Source organism: Pseudophryne corroboree, chromosome 7, assembly GCF_028390025.1.
Source record: "Pseudophryne corroboree isolate aPseCor3 chromosome 7, aPseCor3.hap2, whole genome shotgun sequence".
In the NCBI taxonomy this organism is placed as follows: domain Eukaryota; kingdom Metazoa; phylum Chordata; class Amphibia; order Anura; family Myobatrachidae; genus Pseudophryne; species Pseudophryne corroboree.
This window is the reverse complement of record NC_086450.1, coordinates 316,359,069-316,375,864: the sequence shown is the minus strand read 5'-3', so window position 1 is coordinate 316,375,864 and position 16,796 is coordinate 316,359,069.

Sequence of the window (16,796 nt, the reverse complement as noted above, 5' to 3'; positions counted from 1 at the left end):
CATGGCACTAATGTGGACCCCAGCATCCTCTATGGACTACGAGAAAAGGATTTACCAGTAGGTAATTAAAATCCTATTTTTAATGAGTCTTCTGCCCACTTAATTGCCAAGCACTCCTGTTCTACAGTTGAGTACTTGTCTTCTCTGGGCAGCAGTTTCCGGCTAAGGTAGAGGATGGATTTTTCTTTTCCTTCTGCCACTTGGGAAAGGACTGCTCCTAACCCTGTCCTCGGGGCATCGGTCTGCAGCACAAATTGCTTCTTGAAATCAGGAGCTTGCAAAACAGGTTCAGCACACAAAGCTCACCTTAAATCCTGCCAAGCAGTCTCAGCCAGCCTAAACCATATTATATTGTCTGGGGACTGTTTTTCAGGACCTTCGGTTTGTGGAGCTGCTCTAGTTGCAAAATCCCATATAAACCTGTGGTAATAGACCACCAGACCAAGAAAGGTCCTGAGTTGTGATTGACATTTGTGCTTAGGCTAAGCGAAGACCGCTTCCAACTGAGATGAAGTTTAACTTGACCTCTGCCTACAACATATCCTAAGTATTTCACCTCCTCCATACCAATAGCACACTTCTCAGGGATGTCAGTGAACCAGTGTGCCCATAGAGAATGTAACACTGCCTCTACCCTTGGAATGTGCGACTCCCAGTCAGAGTTATAGATGACGATATCGTCTAGAGATGCAGCTGCACATTCTCTGAGGCCGCAGCAACTTGTTAATAACCCTCTGGAAAGTTGTTAGAGCTCCATGAAAACCAAACGGCAGCATTTATTTACTGAAATAAGCCCTTTGGGATAGAGAAGGTTGTTTTTGCCTTAGCAGCTTCAGTCAAAGGAATCTGCCAGTACCCTTTTGTCAAATCCAGAGTAGTAGCTCATCCTCCCGGGGCATAGGGTAGGAATAAAACGGAGAAACTTTAACTTGTGAAAATCATTACCGAATCTTAAAGCACCCGAAGGCTTAGGCCAGGCATGTCCAAACTGCGGCCCTCCAGCTGTTGTGAAACTACATATCCCAGCATGCCCTGACACCGTTTTGCTGTCAGAGAATGCTAAAGCTGTATCAGGGCATGCTGGGATGTGTAGTTTCTCAACAGCTGGAGGGCCGCAGTATGGACATGCCTGGCTTAGGCACTAACACAATGGGATTATTCCATTCGCTGTTTGATTCCTCTATGACCCCTAGGTGCAGCATCTCCTTTACTTCTCGTTTTACCACTGCCCATTATACCTCAGGTTGACGGTATGGCCTCTGTTTTATTACCGCCCCGGGAGGATAACAATATCATGCTGGATGATTTTAGTCTTTCCCGGAATGGCAGAGAATACATCTTGATACAGTGCTGCTAAATTAACCACTTCCTGTTTCTGGCTAGGATTAAGGGTAACGTCAATGGGTAGCTGACATTCTGGGGTTTTCTTAGCCACCAAAGAGAGCTGACCGGCACTCTTTCCAAAGTTTTAACAGGTTTACATGTTAGATTTGTAACTCCTTCCTTCTCCCCTTCTGTCAAATCCTGTCATTTACAGGTCCCACTGCCTCTATGACCTCATAAGGGCCTCGCCATTGAGCATAAAATTTGCTTTCACTGATGGGCACGAGAACCAGTACCTTGTCTCCTAGTTTAAAAGACTGGGTGACTGGAGTCACGTCATACAGGAAGTGCGTTTTTTACACTGTTGGGCCATGTGCTCTTTCAGGAGTGGTGCACTCTGCCTTAAACGGTCATAAAATTAGGACACAGAGGGGCTAAATCAGACCTGATCGCTGCTGTGCGTGTTCACACAGCAGCGATTAGGTCTGCAGTGCGCATGGCAGACAGCCGACTGTCTTAGCCCTGTAATCGCATCTGCCATGGTCGCTGGGTGGGCCGGCGGCATTTGGCTGCTGTTTAGGGGGCGCAGACCGGGCAACGCAGGTGTGCCCGGACCGTTGGGGGCGTGGTGGCTGCGTGATGTCACACGCAGCCACTGCGACCCGGGCAGCGACGAGTAGCTCCCTGCCAGCACGCAGGAGCTGCGCTGGCTGGGAGCTACTCCTACAGTGCAAAAGCATCGCCACTGTGCGATGCTTTTGTACTTGTACGATGGGGGTAAAGCCTGACATGCGGGGCGGACTAGCCCTGTGCTGGGTGTACCCCCCCCCATGTCAGGAATCTACGATCAGGTCTGAATCACCCCCAAACTGAACGATGTTAGGTTGTTGGCATGACTGTTGCTCTCACCTTTTAATTACATCTAAAGTCCCTCTAGGTTGCCTCCCATAGAGAAGCTTGAACGGACTAAACCCTGTAGAGGATTGGGGTACCTCTGGAACTGCAAACATTAAATGGGGTAGGAGTAAGTCCCAATCTCGCTTTTCTTCAGACACCGCCCTTTTCATCCTATGTTTAAAGTGTTCTACCAGGCCGTCTGTTTGCGGGTGATAAACTGAGGTAGTAATCCTATCCACTTTTAGCAGTCAGCACAAATCTTTCATTAGCTTAGAGACAAAAGGGTACCTTGTTCCGTTAAGACCTCTTTCAGTATTCCCAGGCAGGTATGCAGTGTCAGTAATTCCCGGGCAATGGTGCTTATTATGTAATGGTATGGCCTCCTGGTATCTGGTGGCATAATCTACTACCACTGCTATGTATTGATGCCCTTGAGCAGATTTTTCCGCTGTCCCTATCAGGTCCATACCAATTCTCTCAAAAGGCACAGAAATGATAGGGAGGGCAACTAGGGGCGCCGTCTTCTGACACACTGGTAATTTCTGACAATATCTCTTTACTGTGGCATGATTGCCTGGCCAAAAGAATCTTAACTACCCGCTGGAGAGTTTTCTCCTCCCCTAAATGGCCAGCACACAGATGCGTGTGTGCCACCCCCAATACCAACTGCTTGTGTTTATGGGGAACTAATAACTGGTCTACCCTGCAGAGAGGTTACATGATATGACAAATCATTTTTCAAAATAAAATAAGAATTTACTTACCGATAATTCTATTTCTCGTAGTCCGTAGTGGATGCTGGGGACTCCGTCAGGACCATGGGGAATAGCGGCTCCGCAGGAGACAGGGCACAAAAAGTAAGCTTTTAGGATCACATGGTGTGTACTGGCTCCTCCCCCTATGACCCTCCTCCAAGCCTCAGTTAGGTACTGTGCCCGGACGAGCGTACACAATAAGGAAGGATATTGAACCCCGGGTAAGACTCATACCAGCCACACCAATCACACCGTATAACTTGTGATCTGAACCCAGTTAACAGTATGACAAACGTAGGAGCCTCTGAACAGACGGCTCACAACAAATAACAACCCGATTTTTTTGTAACAATAACTATGTACAAGTATTGCAGACAATCCGCACTTGGGATGGGCGCCCAGCATCCACTACGGACTACGAGAAATAGAATTATCGGTAAGTAAATTCTTATTTTCTCTAACGTCCTAAGTGGATGCTGGGGACTCCGTCAGGACCATGGGGATTATACCAAAGCTCCCAAACGGGCGGGAGAGTGCGGATGACTCTGCAGCACCGAATGAGAGAACTCAAGGTCCTCCTCAGCCAGGGTATCAAATTTGTAGAATTTTGCAAACGTGTTTGCCCCTGACCAAGTAGCAGCTCGGCAGAGTTGTAATGCCGAGACTCCCCGGGCAGCCGCCCAGGATGAGCCCACTTTCCTTGTGGAATGGGCCTTGACAGATTTAGGTTGTGGCAAGCCTGCCACAGAATGTGCAAGTTGAATTGTGCTACAAATCCAACGAGCAATCGTCTGCTTAGAAGCAGGAGCACCCATCTTGTTGGGTGCATACAATATAAGCAGTGAGTCAGACTTTCTGACTCCAGCCGTTCTTGAAATATATATTTTCAATGCCCGGACCACGTCCAACAACTTGGAATCCTCCAACTCGTTAGTAGCCGCAGGCACCACAATAGGCTGGTTCAGGTGAAACGCTGACACCACCTTAGGCAGAAAATGAGGACGCGTCCGCAGTTCTGCCCTGTCCGTATGGAAAATCAGATATGGGCTCTTATATGATAAAGCCGCCAATTCTGATACTCTCCTGGCTGAAGCCAGGGCCAGTAGCATGGTTACTTTCCATGTAAGATACTTCATCTCCACCGATTTGAGCGGCTCAAACCAATGGGATTTTAGAAAATCCAAGACTACATTAAGATCCCACGGTGCCACTGGGGGCACAACCGGGGGTTGTATATGTAGTACTCCTTTTACAAAAGTCTGGACTTCAGGAACTGAAGCCAATTCTTTCTGGAAGAAAATCGACAGGGCCGAAATTTGAACCTTAATGGACCCCAATTTGAGGCCCATAGACAATCCTGTTTGCAGGAAATGTAGGAATCGACCCAGTTGAAATTCCTCCGTGGGGGCCTTCCTGGCCTCACACCACGCAACATATTTCCTCCAAATGCGGTGATAATGTTGTGCAGTCACCTCCTTCCTGGCCTTTACCAGTGTAGGAATGACCTCTTCCGGAATGCCTTTTTCCTTTAGAATTCGGCGTTCAACCGCCATGCCGTCAAACGCAGCCGCGGTAAGTCTTGGAATAGACACGGTCCCTGCTGAAGCAGGTCCCGTCTTAGAGGTAGAGGCCACGGATCCTCCGTGAGCATCTCTTGAAGTTCCGGGTACCAAGTTCTTCTTGGCCAATCCGGAGCCACTAGTATCGTTCTTACTCCCTTTTGCCGTATAATTCTCAGTACTTTTGGTATGAGAGGCAGAGGAGGGAACACATACACTGACTGGAACACCCACGGTGTTACCAGAGCGTCCACAGCTATTGCCTGAGGATCTCTTGACCTGGCGCAATACCTGTCCAGTTTTTTGTTGAGGCGGGACGCCATCATATCCACCATTGGTTTTTCCCAACGGTTCACAATCATGTGGAAGACTTCTGGATGAAGTCCCCACTCTCCCGGGTGTAGATCGTGTCTGCTGAGGAAGTCTGCTTCCCAGTTGTCCACTCCCGGAATGAATACTGCTAACAGTGCTATCACATGATCTTCCGCCCAGCGAAGAATCCTTGCAGCTTCTGCCATTGCTGTCCTGCTTCTTGTGCCGCCCTGTCTGTTTACGTGGGCGACTGCCGTGATGTTGTCCGACTGGATCAACACCGGCTGACCCTGAAGCAGGGGTTTTGCCAGACTTAGAGCATTGTAAATCGCTCTTAGCTCCAGTATATTTATGTGAAGAGACATCTCCAGGCTTGACCATACTCCCTGGAAGTTTCTTCCTTGTGTGACCGCTCCCCAGCCTCTCAGACTGGCATCCGTGGTCACCAGGACCCAGTCCTGTATGCCGAATCTGCGGCCCTCTAACAGATGAGCACTCTGCAACCACCACAGAAGAGACACCCTTGTCCGTGGCGATAAGGTTATCCGCTGATGCATCTGCAGATGCGATCCGGACCATTTGTCCAGCAGATCCCACTGAAAAGTTCGTGCGTGGAATCTGCCGAATGGAATCGCTTCGTAAGAAGCCACCATCTTTCCCAGGACTCTTGTGCATTGATGCACAGACACTGTCCCTGGTTTTAGGAGGTTCCTGACAAGTTCGGATAACTCCCTGGCTTTCTCCTCCGGAAGAAACACCTTTTTCTGAACCGTGTCCAGAATCATTCCCAGGAACAGCAGACGTGTCGTCGGGGTCAACTGAGATTTTGGAAAATTCAGAATCCACCCGTGTTGTTGCAGCACTAGTTGGGTTAGTGCTACTCCGTCTTCCAGCTGTTCTCTGGATCTTGCCCTTATCAGGAGATCGTCCAAGTAAGGGATAATTAATACGCCTCTTCTTCGTAGAAGGATCATCATTTCGGCCATTACCTTGGTAAAGACCCGAGGTGCCGTGGACAATCCAAACGGCAGCGTCTGAAACTGATAATGACAGTTTTGCACCACGAACCTTGAGGTACCCTTGATGTGAAGGGCAAATTGGGACATGCAGGTAAGCGTCCTTTATGTCCAGGGACACCATAAAGTCCCCTTCTTCCAGATTCGCTATCACTGCTCTGAGTGACTCCATCTTGAACTTGAATTTTTGTATGTACAGGTTCAAAGATTTGAGATTTAGAATAGGTCTTACCGAGCCGTCCGGCTTCGGTACCACAATATAGCGTGGAGTAATACCCCTTTCCCTGTTGTAGGAGGGGTACCTTGACTATCACCTGCTGAGCAAACAGCTTGTGAATGGCTTCCAATACCGTCGCCCTGTCCGAGGGAGACGTTGGCAAAGCAGACTTTAGGAACCGGCGAGGGGGAGACTTCTCGAATTCCAACCTGTAACCCTGAGATACTACCTGTAGAATCCAGGGGTCCACCTGTGAGCAAGCCCACTGTGCGCTGAAATTCTTGAGTCGACCCCCCACCGTTCCTGAGTCCGCTTGTAAGGCCCCAGCGTCATGCTGAGGGCTTTGCAGAACCCTGGGAGGGCTTCTGTTCCTGGGCAGGGGCTGCTTGCTGCCCTCTCTTACCCCTTCCTCTGCCCCGAGGCAGATATGACTGTCCTTTTGTCCGCTTGTTCTTATAGGAACGAAAGGACTGCGGCTGAAAAGACGGTGTCTTTTTCTGTTGGGAGGGGGTCTGAGGTAAAAAAGTGGATTTTCCGGCAGTTGCCGTGGCCACCAGATCCGATAGACCGACGCCAAATAATTCCTCCCCTTTATACGGCAATACTTCCATATGTCGTTTGGAATCCGCATCACCTGACCACTGTCGCGTCCATAAACTCCTTCTGGCAGATATGGACATCGCATTTACTCTCGATGCCAGAGTGCAAATATCTCTATGCGCATCTCGCATATAAAGGAAAGCATCCTTTAATTGCTCTATAGTCAATAAAATACTGTCCCTATCCAGGGTATCAATATTTTCAGTCAGGGAATCCAACCAGACTACCCCAGCACTGCACATCCAGGCTGAGGCGATGGCTGGTCGCAGTATAACACCAGTATGAGTGTATATACTTTTCAGGGTAGTTTCCAGCCTCCTATCAGCTGGATCCTTGAGGGCGGCCGTATCAGGAGACGGTAACGCCACTTGTTTCGATAAGCGTGTGAGCGCCTTATCCACCCTAGGGGGTGTTTCCCAGCGCGCCCTAACCTCTGGCGGGAAAGGGTATAATGCTAATAACTTTTTTGAAATTAGCATTTTTCTATCTGGGTTAACCCACGCTTCATCACATACATCATTTAATTCCTCTGATTCCGGAAAAACTACAGGTAGTTTTTTCACCCCCCACATAATACCCCTTTTTGTGGTACTTGTAGTATCAGAGATATGCAAAGCCTCCTTCATTGCCGTGATCATATAACGTGTGGCCCTACTTGAAAATACGTTTGTTTCATCACCGTCGACACTAGATTCAGTGTCTGGGTCTGTGTCGACCGACTGAGGTAAAGGGCGCTTTACAGCCCCTGACGGTGTCTGAGACGCCTGGGCAGGTACTAACTGGTTTGCCGGCCGTCTCATGTCGTCAACTGATTTTTGTAATGTGCTGACATTATCACGTAATTCCATAAACAAAGCCATCCATTCCGGTGTCGACTCCCTGGGGGGTGACATCACCATTATCGGCAATTGCTCTGCCTCCACGCCAACATCGTCCTCATACATGTCGACACACATGTACCGACACACAGCAGACACACAGGGAATGCTCTTATCGAAGACAGGACCCCACTAGCCCTTTGGGGAGACAGAGGGAGAGTTTGCCAGCACACACCCAAGCGCCATAATATATATGGGAACAACCCTATATAAGTGTTGTTCCTTATAGCCGCTTAAATATATAAAAATATCGCCAAAATATGCCCCCCCTCTCTGTTTTACCCTGTTTCTGTAGTGCAGTGCAGGGGAGAGTCCTGGGAGCCTTCCTCACAGCGGAGCTGAGCAGGAAAATGGCGCTGTGTGCTGAGGAGAATAAGCCCCGCCCCCTATTCCGGCGGGCTTTTCTCCCGGAGTTTTAGACATTTGGCATGGGTTAAATACATACATATAGCCTTAATGGCTATATGTGATGTATTCTTTTGCCATAAAAGGTATTATATATTGCTGCCCAGGGCGCCCCCAGCAGCGCCCTGCACCCTCCGTGACCGTCTGGTGTGAAGTGTGTGACAACAATGGCGCACAGCTGCAGTGCTGTGCGCTACCTTCATGAAGACTGAAGAGCCTTCTGCCGCCTGTTTCCGGACCTTCAATCTTCAGCATCTGTAAGGGGGGTCGGCGGCGCGGCTCCGGGACGAACCCCAGGGTGAGACCTGTGTTCCGACTCCCTCTGGAGCTAATGGTGTCCAGTAGCCTAAGAATCCAATCCATCCTGCACGCAGGTGAGTTGAAATTCTCTCCCCTAAGTCCCTCGATGCAGTGAGCCTGTTGCCAGCAGGACTCACTGAAAATAAAAAACCTAAAAAACTTTTTCTAAGCAGCTCTTTAGGAGAGCCACCTAGATTGCACCCTGCTCGGACGGGCACAAAAACCTAACTGAGGCTTGGAGGAGGGTCATAGGGGGAGGAGCCAGTACACACCATGTGATCCTAAAAGCTTACTTTTTGTGCCCTGTCTCCTGCGGAGCCGCTATTCCCCATGGTCCTGACGGAGTCCCCAGCATCCACTTAGGACGTTAGAGAAAATATGGTACACCTTCTGGTGGCAAAGCAGCAACCACTTAACCATTACCTACTACCACATTTTCAAAGGCATTAATCAGATTTCTATCATCCTGCTGGTCTTGGCCAAAGTCCTGTAAAGATACTTGCTCACTAACAGTGGATCACTGGGCCTCAGTCTTCGTTTCCTCCTCCGGTTCATTGGCCAAGGAAGCTTTCACGGTCACCAGACTCTGGTAACCCATGGTCCTCTGCTCCTGGGACGCCTCAGTTGTGCATAGTTTGCTGACGTCATGCCACGTAACCACCTCCTGCAGCAATGGGAAATCCCGACTCAGGATCAACGGATAAGGTGGTTGTGAGGTCACTGCTTCTAAAAGCCTTTTATCCTTATTGGTAGATGCAAACGTGGGCACTCCTCGACATCCCCATGTATACAGAGCACCTTGACAGGGGGTAAAACCTGGTCAGACCCCGGAGGAACCAGGTTAGCAGAAACAATGGTAAGTTCACTGCCTGTGTCACTAATTCACTTCATGGAACACCGTCGAAATATCATTAATAGGGTCCCTACACACAGTGTCTCAAGACACTTTAGAGATAGTCATGGTGGTGCCCCTAGCACCTTTCATATGGCGGCAATTGAACATATCGAGGTGACTAAGAGGTGGGGATCTCTATAAAACCCTATGTAAACAAGAACTGTACTGGATGTTCAGGTTGAACCCTATATACCCAGTAGGACTAAATGTAGCAGTTGAAGTTAATTCGGTACTGTGATCTCCCCCTCTTTATACGTTCACCGACATATGTTTTGTCATATCTGTTACCCTTCTGTCATAAGATTATATTTTATCTAGGTTTATTTATGATTTGTAGACTTTGCACATTTATATACTTGTATTGTCCATATGTCTTATGTGAGCTACATATTGAGACAATGTGGTGTGTGTGTATATATATATATATATATATATATATATATATATATATATATTATTTTATTTCTCCAAATACAGATATTAAAATATTCGGAGAATAAGAAAATACAGTGATGAATATCAACTATTTTATATATGTTTTTATCATATCTATTTCTGAAATTTTGTACATGTATTATCCATAGGATTGTTCCCTTAAAAAATTGGATATCAGAACTCTAATGACTGGGAGATTTGTGAGTTTTGCTCTGAGATCTGGTTGCCCGGGGTTGGTACTGTGGTTGGAAGTCCTACGTGCAGTCCGCCCCGGGTAACCTTTTCATAACCAATTACTTGTCACAGTGTTAGCGCCAATGTTGTCTAGGCAACACGTGAGGTCACGCGTTGCCACGACAATGATGTGTGCTCCATGCCGTGCCACTACGCTGCGTCTGGGCACAGCAGGATGATGGGTTGTTGATGCTGTGTCACTTCCTGGGCGCGCTGTGGTGATGCGGCGATGTTACATTCTGATGGACAAAATTACAGTATACAAACAAGGAGGCACAGACCTCCATCTAATAGACGCCTTCAATATATGGATCTGGCGCTTGTCTGTGCCCTTATTGTCACATATTTAAAATCAATCAGGTACCAATCCATGTATTTTGTTTAACACACTTTCATTTGTGAACCAGCGGGCAGGTGACCGCACTATATAGATAACTTTTGGATGCATATCAGAAATATGAAAATATTTATTATATATATGATGATAGATCTGAATATGGTTTACTATAAGAAATTGTGTCTGTCATTATTTGGTCATATGATGGGACGAGATGGTCAGAATCAAATCACACATGCAAATGAGCAGGCATATTGCTCGGGTATAAAAACCCTCACCAGCAGCACTGTCAACACTTTGAAAAAGTTGCGTGAATGCAACGAAACGCATTGGTGAAAGTTGTTTTGTGTTTATTCCCATGGTCATTCTCAATAGAAGATTTTGACCTGGACCAAGTCCCCACCACTACATCATTTGGACCTCTGATGGAGGGATCCTCCTACATCGTGGAAAACTCTTTCTGCTGCGGGGTACACTGGGCTCCACAAGGATGTACAATGGGGTGTAGAGTAGGATCTTGATCCGAGCCACCAACAGGCTCAAAGCTTTGACTGTTCCCAGAATGCACAGCGCCGCCTCCTCTATAACCCCACCTCCCTGCACAGGAGCTCAGTTTTGTAGTTGGTGCTGCAGTAAGCAGGCACTTAACAGAGGGGCTGCTCCAGGCAGCCCTAAGAAGAGCTTTTTTATGAAGAAAAAGTGAAGATTTCAAGGGCAGCAGTGGTGGTAAATGTCAGAAGACATTCACTGCTGCAGCTCCAGCTCTCCCCAGCGGCGCTGTACACTCCCGAGCCCTGGTTGCCGGGTAACTACAGCAGGAGGCTCTGGTTTTCTTAACGTCAGGCACACACGACGGGGGCTCTCCGGGATCGCGTGTGTGGCCGCGCTTCGGGAGGTGGTGAGTGGGTCCCGCTTGAGGGACCTGGTCTTCATCGCGATCCGGCGCGGTCAGTGGGAGGCGGGTCGCGCGCGCTGGACACTGTGGCAGTACAGGCGATCCCACTCGATCACCAGGGCATGGGCGCAGGTCAGGTTTTCTCTCTAAACCAGTTTAATAAGAGCCCACAGTACCCAGTGGTTTTGCCAGCAGGGGGATAAGGTTTAGACCTGAAGCCCCTCCCCCAGCCCCAGGGCACCATTTCCCGCAAATGTTCCCGCTCTGGAGCTTCATATCTGTCTCTCCCTCACTCCCTGTCAGTGTCTAGGCACCATTATCCCTCAGCTTCACTGTTCCTGGGACTGCTTGGGCAAATCCTCCTGTGTAAAGCCAGCCGCCTGGTTGTCAGTGCTGTGACTTTACATGACACTTAAGTATTCTACCTGCCTTTTTAGACACAGTGCTAGTTAAGAAAGAGTGCATTTAGTCAGGGTTTTCTAGTACAATTACCCTGTGATATACATCCAGTTCTTACTATAAGCTAGTCCAGTGCAGTATTATTGTCAGTAATAACCTCTGCACTGTACAAACTGTGACTATCTGTGTGTGCTTTAGATAGCTGAGTGGTGTCCATTTTGTGTCTTTCACTCAACCTGCTATCCCTATATTATATAACCTGAGGGGGCTTGGTGCATCAGGTTTTATATTGATATAGGATTTTCACAAAGATATACTTTAATACGTATTTTTCTCTGTGATTTAGTCACCATATCTCTCCTTTGTCTCTGCTAGTGCTGACTACACTGCGCAGGGGTTTGGGTAAGAGGTATTATGCTGCTGCCAATTGTACTGTGTTACCTGATACTGCAAGTTATATCATGTCTGCTTCTGATGGTAACGGTTCTGGGGCTGAACACACTGCTGGTGTTGCTGAAGCCACAGATCCCTATGAGGGGAATATAGCAGCTGTGAGCTCTGGTTCTGGGGGCTCCTTGCCCCCCAGTGGGACTGTGGCAACGGAGGCACATAATGACCCACCGTGGGCCGCTTGTTCCACGCTTCTGCATACGCTAGTTCATAAACTAACACCCCCTATTGGACCCCCGATGCCAATACAAACGTATGTGGTCCCTGCACCTAACCCGCCGCGGGTGGACGATTTATCTGCTCAATTGAAGAAGTTGAACCAGTCCCTGACTACTAAAAAGTCTGACCATCGCTCGCCTAAGTCCAAGGGGTCCACTAAGCGAGCACTTGTCTCCTCACAATCCACTGCTGTCACTGACACCTCGTCTGATGAAGACGGCACTTACACTGAGACCACAGGTTCTGACTCAGATACGGCTGATGGGGAGGGTAGTTCACATGTGGATGTTCCTGATCTTTTGGAGGCTATTAAGTTAATTCTACAGAATACGGATGATCCCGAGCCATCCGTCCCTCCTAAGAAACCTGATAGGTTCAAGCGTCAGAAGGTGGTTAAACAAGCTTTACCTCACTCTGATCACCTAGTGGATATACGTCAGGAACCCTGGGAAAACCCGGGTACGAAGTTTGTGCCTCAAAAGAAGATGCTGGCTCGCTATCCCATCGCGCCAGAGCTGTCTAAGAATTGGGTAACACCTCCTCCAGTGGACTCACATGTGGCTAGGATGGTGGTTTTCTCAGCTCTGCCTGTCACTACCGTCACGTCTCTAAAAGAAGAGCCTACGGGTTAACATGTGGAGGGTTGTCTTAAAGCGATTTACACCCTCACGGGTGCTGCACAAAGGCCCACTATTGCAGCTACATGGGCTGCAGAGGATATTGAAGCATGGGCCTTGGAATTAGAAGCTGAAATCTCCTCTGACCATGCTAGACAATGCTTGTCATATATTGTCACAGCTTCTCGCTATATTAAAGAGGCGGCTTCTGATGCCGGTATCCTAGCAGCCAAGGCCTCTAATACGTCAGTCCTGGCGCGCCGGATATTGTGGCTGAGATCCTGGTCTGTGGATCTGGACTCTAGAAAAACCCTGGAGGTACTCCCTTTCAAGGGAGATATTCTGTTTGGGAAGGACTTAAATAAGATTGTGGCTAACTTGGCTACTGCCAAAACTGCCTGTCTGCCAAGTACCGCTCCTTCTGTTTCGAAGGCTAAAGGTACTTCCTTTCGCCCTTCAGGTAAAGCAAAATGTCAGGCGTACAACAAGCAGGCCCGCACTTCCAAACCTGGTAAGCCGAAAAGAGCCTGGGCGGCCCGTCAGCCAGCTTCCAAGGCCGATAAGCCTGCCGCATGACTGGGCGGGCCTCCCCCTGGGGGATCTAAGGGTGGGGGGCCGGCTTCTAGGGTATACCCAGGAATTGTTGAAAAACACTTCAGATGCCTGGGTACGGGAAGTCGTCACTCGAGGTTACTCCATAGCCTTCAAAAACCGACCCCCTCATCGATTTTGCCAGACAGATGTCCCGTTGGACCAGACAAAGGCAAACACTCTGCATTCAGTGGTACAGACCCTCCTGGATACAGGAGTCGTAGTACAGGTGCCTCTTGCTCAGAGGGGCCAGGGGTACTATTCTCCGCTGTTTCTAGTCCCGAAACCGAATGGGTCCTCCCGGCCCATTCTCAACCTCAAGGCATTGAACAGGTTTGTGAAGGTTTCCAAGTTCCGTATGGAAACCCTTCGCTCTATAGTTCTAGCCTTCGAACCTGGGGACTACATGGTCTCCCTGGACATACAGGATGCTTACCTGCATATTCCTATAGCGGTGTCACATCAGCAATACCTGAGGTTCGCTATTGGCAACCTCCATTACCAGTTTCGGGCGTTAAACCAAAAGGTAACAACGGCTCCGCGAGTCTTCACCAAAGTTATGGCGGTGATGACGGTGGTACTCCGCCGTCAAGGGGGTCAGGATACTGCCGTATCTGGACAACTTGTTAATCCTGGCAAATTCCCCAGATCTTCTCCTGCGTCATCTGGATATGACGGTCCGGTTTCTACAAGCCCACGGATGGCTCATCAACTGGAAGAAATCCTCCCTGATCCCTGCTCAGAGCATGGTGCATCTGGGAGCGCTATTGGACACTCACAACCAGAGGTTGTTCTTGTGTCAGGAGAAGGTCCTGAAGCTTCAGGACAGGATTCATTGCTTCCTTTCTCGTCCGCAAGTGTCGATACATTCGGCTATGCAGGTGCTGGGCCTCATGGTGTCAGCATTCGACATGGTGGAGTATGCTTAATTCCATTGTCGTCCCCTCCAGAGGCTGATTCTAGCCAAGTGGGACGGCCTGCCTCACCGGATCAGGTCTCAAATGATCACATTGACTCCGGAGGTCCGTCTGTCACTGCTCTGGTGGCTCCAGGACCAACAATTGTGCAGGGGCCGTCCCTTCTGGATATCCGACTGGGTCCTGTTGACGACAGATGCCAGTCTAAGAGGTTGGGGCGCGGTGCTGGAGCAACACTCCCTTCAGGGTCGGTGGACCAAGGAGGAATCTCTCCTCTCGATCAATATTCTGGAATTGCAGGCGGTCTTCAATGCATTGAACCTGGCCCAGCATTTAATTCAGAACCGTCCTGTTCAAGTACAGTCGGACAACGCCACCACAGTGGCTTACATAAATCATCAAGGCAGCACTCAAAGCCGTTTGGCAATGAAAGAAATCTCACGGATTCTACGTTGGGCGGAACGCCATCTACCGGCCATATTCACTCCGGGAGTCCTGAATTGGGAAGCGGACTTTCTCAGTCGTCAGGACGTGCATGCCGGCGAGTGGGGCCTCCATCCAGAAGTGTTTCAACTCCTAGTGGAAAATTGGGGTCTTCCAGATGTAGATCTGATGGCGTCTATACACAATCACAAGGTTCCGGTCTTCGGAGCAAGGACAAGGGATCCTCAAGCAGCATTCGTGGATGCGCTGGCGGTGCCGTGGAGGTTTCGGCTGCCGTACATGTTCCCTCCAGTGTCACTCCTGCCCAGGGTAATTCGGAAGTTCAAGCAAGAAAAAGGAAATCTGCTTCTCATAGCACCAGCGTAGCCGAGACGTCACTGGTTCTCAGACCTGCAGGGCCTATCGCCAGAGCGTCCAATTCTACTTCCACAATGCGCAGACCTCCTCGTTCAGGGCCCCTGTGTCTACCAGGACCTAGCCCGACTGTCTTTGATGGCGTGGCTCTTGAAGCTTCCGTCTTGAGGGCTAAGGGTTTTTCTGAAGAGGTCATTAAAACTATGATGCGGGCCCGGAAACTGACTTCTGCCCGTATTTACCATAGGGTCTGGCATTCCTACTTTGTTTGGTGCGCATCTAACAATTATGACGCTTCCAAGTTTAGTACAGCCAGACTTTTGGCTTTTCTGCAACAGGGCCTGGATTTAGGCCTGGGTCTGGCCTCCCTCAAGGTTCATATTTCTGCCTTGTCGGTGTGGTTTCAGAGAAAAATTGCGACTTTACCTGATGTTCATACTTTCACTCAGGGTGTGTTGCGTATCCAACCTATGGCTCCTTGGGACTTGTCGGTGGTTTTGGAGGCGTTGCAGGAGCCTCCGTTTGAACCCCTTGGTTCAGCTGATCTTAAGTGGCTTTCCCTTAAGGTGGTGTTCTTGCTGGCTATTGCCTCTGCTAGAAGAGTGTCGGATTTGGGGGCCCTTTCCTGTAGTTCCCCATATCTGATTTTTTCACCGTGACCGGGCGGTACTTCGGACTCGTCCCGGTTATTTACCGAAGGTGGTGTCTTCTTTTCACCTTAATCGGGAGATTGTGGTTCCGGCCTTTAATTCTCCTGAGTTGTCTTCCAAAGAGCGGTCTTTGGATGTAGTACGGGCTCTCTGTATCTATGTGAAGAGAACTGCTTCTATTCGAAAATCTGACTCTATTTGTTTTGTTTGGATTTCACAAACGTGGCTGGCCTGCTCACAAGCAGACACTGGCCAGGTGGATTAGAATGGTGATTGCACATGCTTATGTGAAGGGTGGTCTGTCCGCTCCTGCTCACATTATGGCCCATTCTACTCGGTATGTTGGACTTTCTTGGGCAGCCCAACGTGGTGCGACCCTTGACCAATTGTGCAAGGCGGCTACGTGGTCCTCCGTGAACACGTTCATAAGGTTCTATGCCTTCGATACTGCCGCTTCCCAGGGTGCTTCCTTTGGACGCCGGGTTCTTGTGCCCGCTACAGTGCGTCCCCTCCCATAAGGAACTGCTTTAGGACATCCCCATTGTCCATCCTTGTGGAGCCCAGTGTACCCCGCAGCAGAAAACGAGCTTTATGGTAAGAACTTACCTTTGTTAAAACTTTTTCTGCAAGGTACACTGGCTCCACAAGGCGCCCACCCTGACGTACTTAGCTTCTTCGGGTTGGTATAGCATTAGCCGCTGACACTTCTCTTGTCGTGAGAGTGTGGTGTATGTGGCTACTAACCGTTGTCGTCTCTTTTCCTGCTACTGTATTGGGCTGGTTAACTAAAAACTGAGCTCCTGTGCAGGGAGGCGGGGTTATAGAGGAGGCGGCGCTGTGCATTCTGGGAACAGTCAAAGCTTTCAGCCTGTTGGTGCCTCGGATCAAGATCCTACTTTACACCCCATTGTCCATCCTTGTGGAGCCCAGTGTACCTCGCAGAAAGAGTTTTAACAACGGTAAGTTCTTAGCATAAAACTCGTTTTGCTACACTGATTAAGAGGTAAAGCGTCCCACAAGATGGCAGTCCCTTAAACGCCTTGAAACACCTTGTGGTAACTATTATCCAGGATTTAACTTGCCTAGACCTATACGGG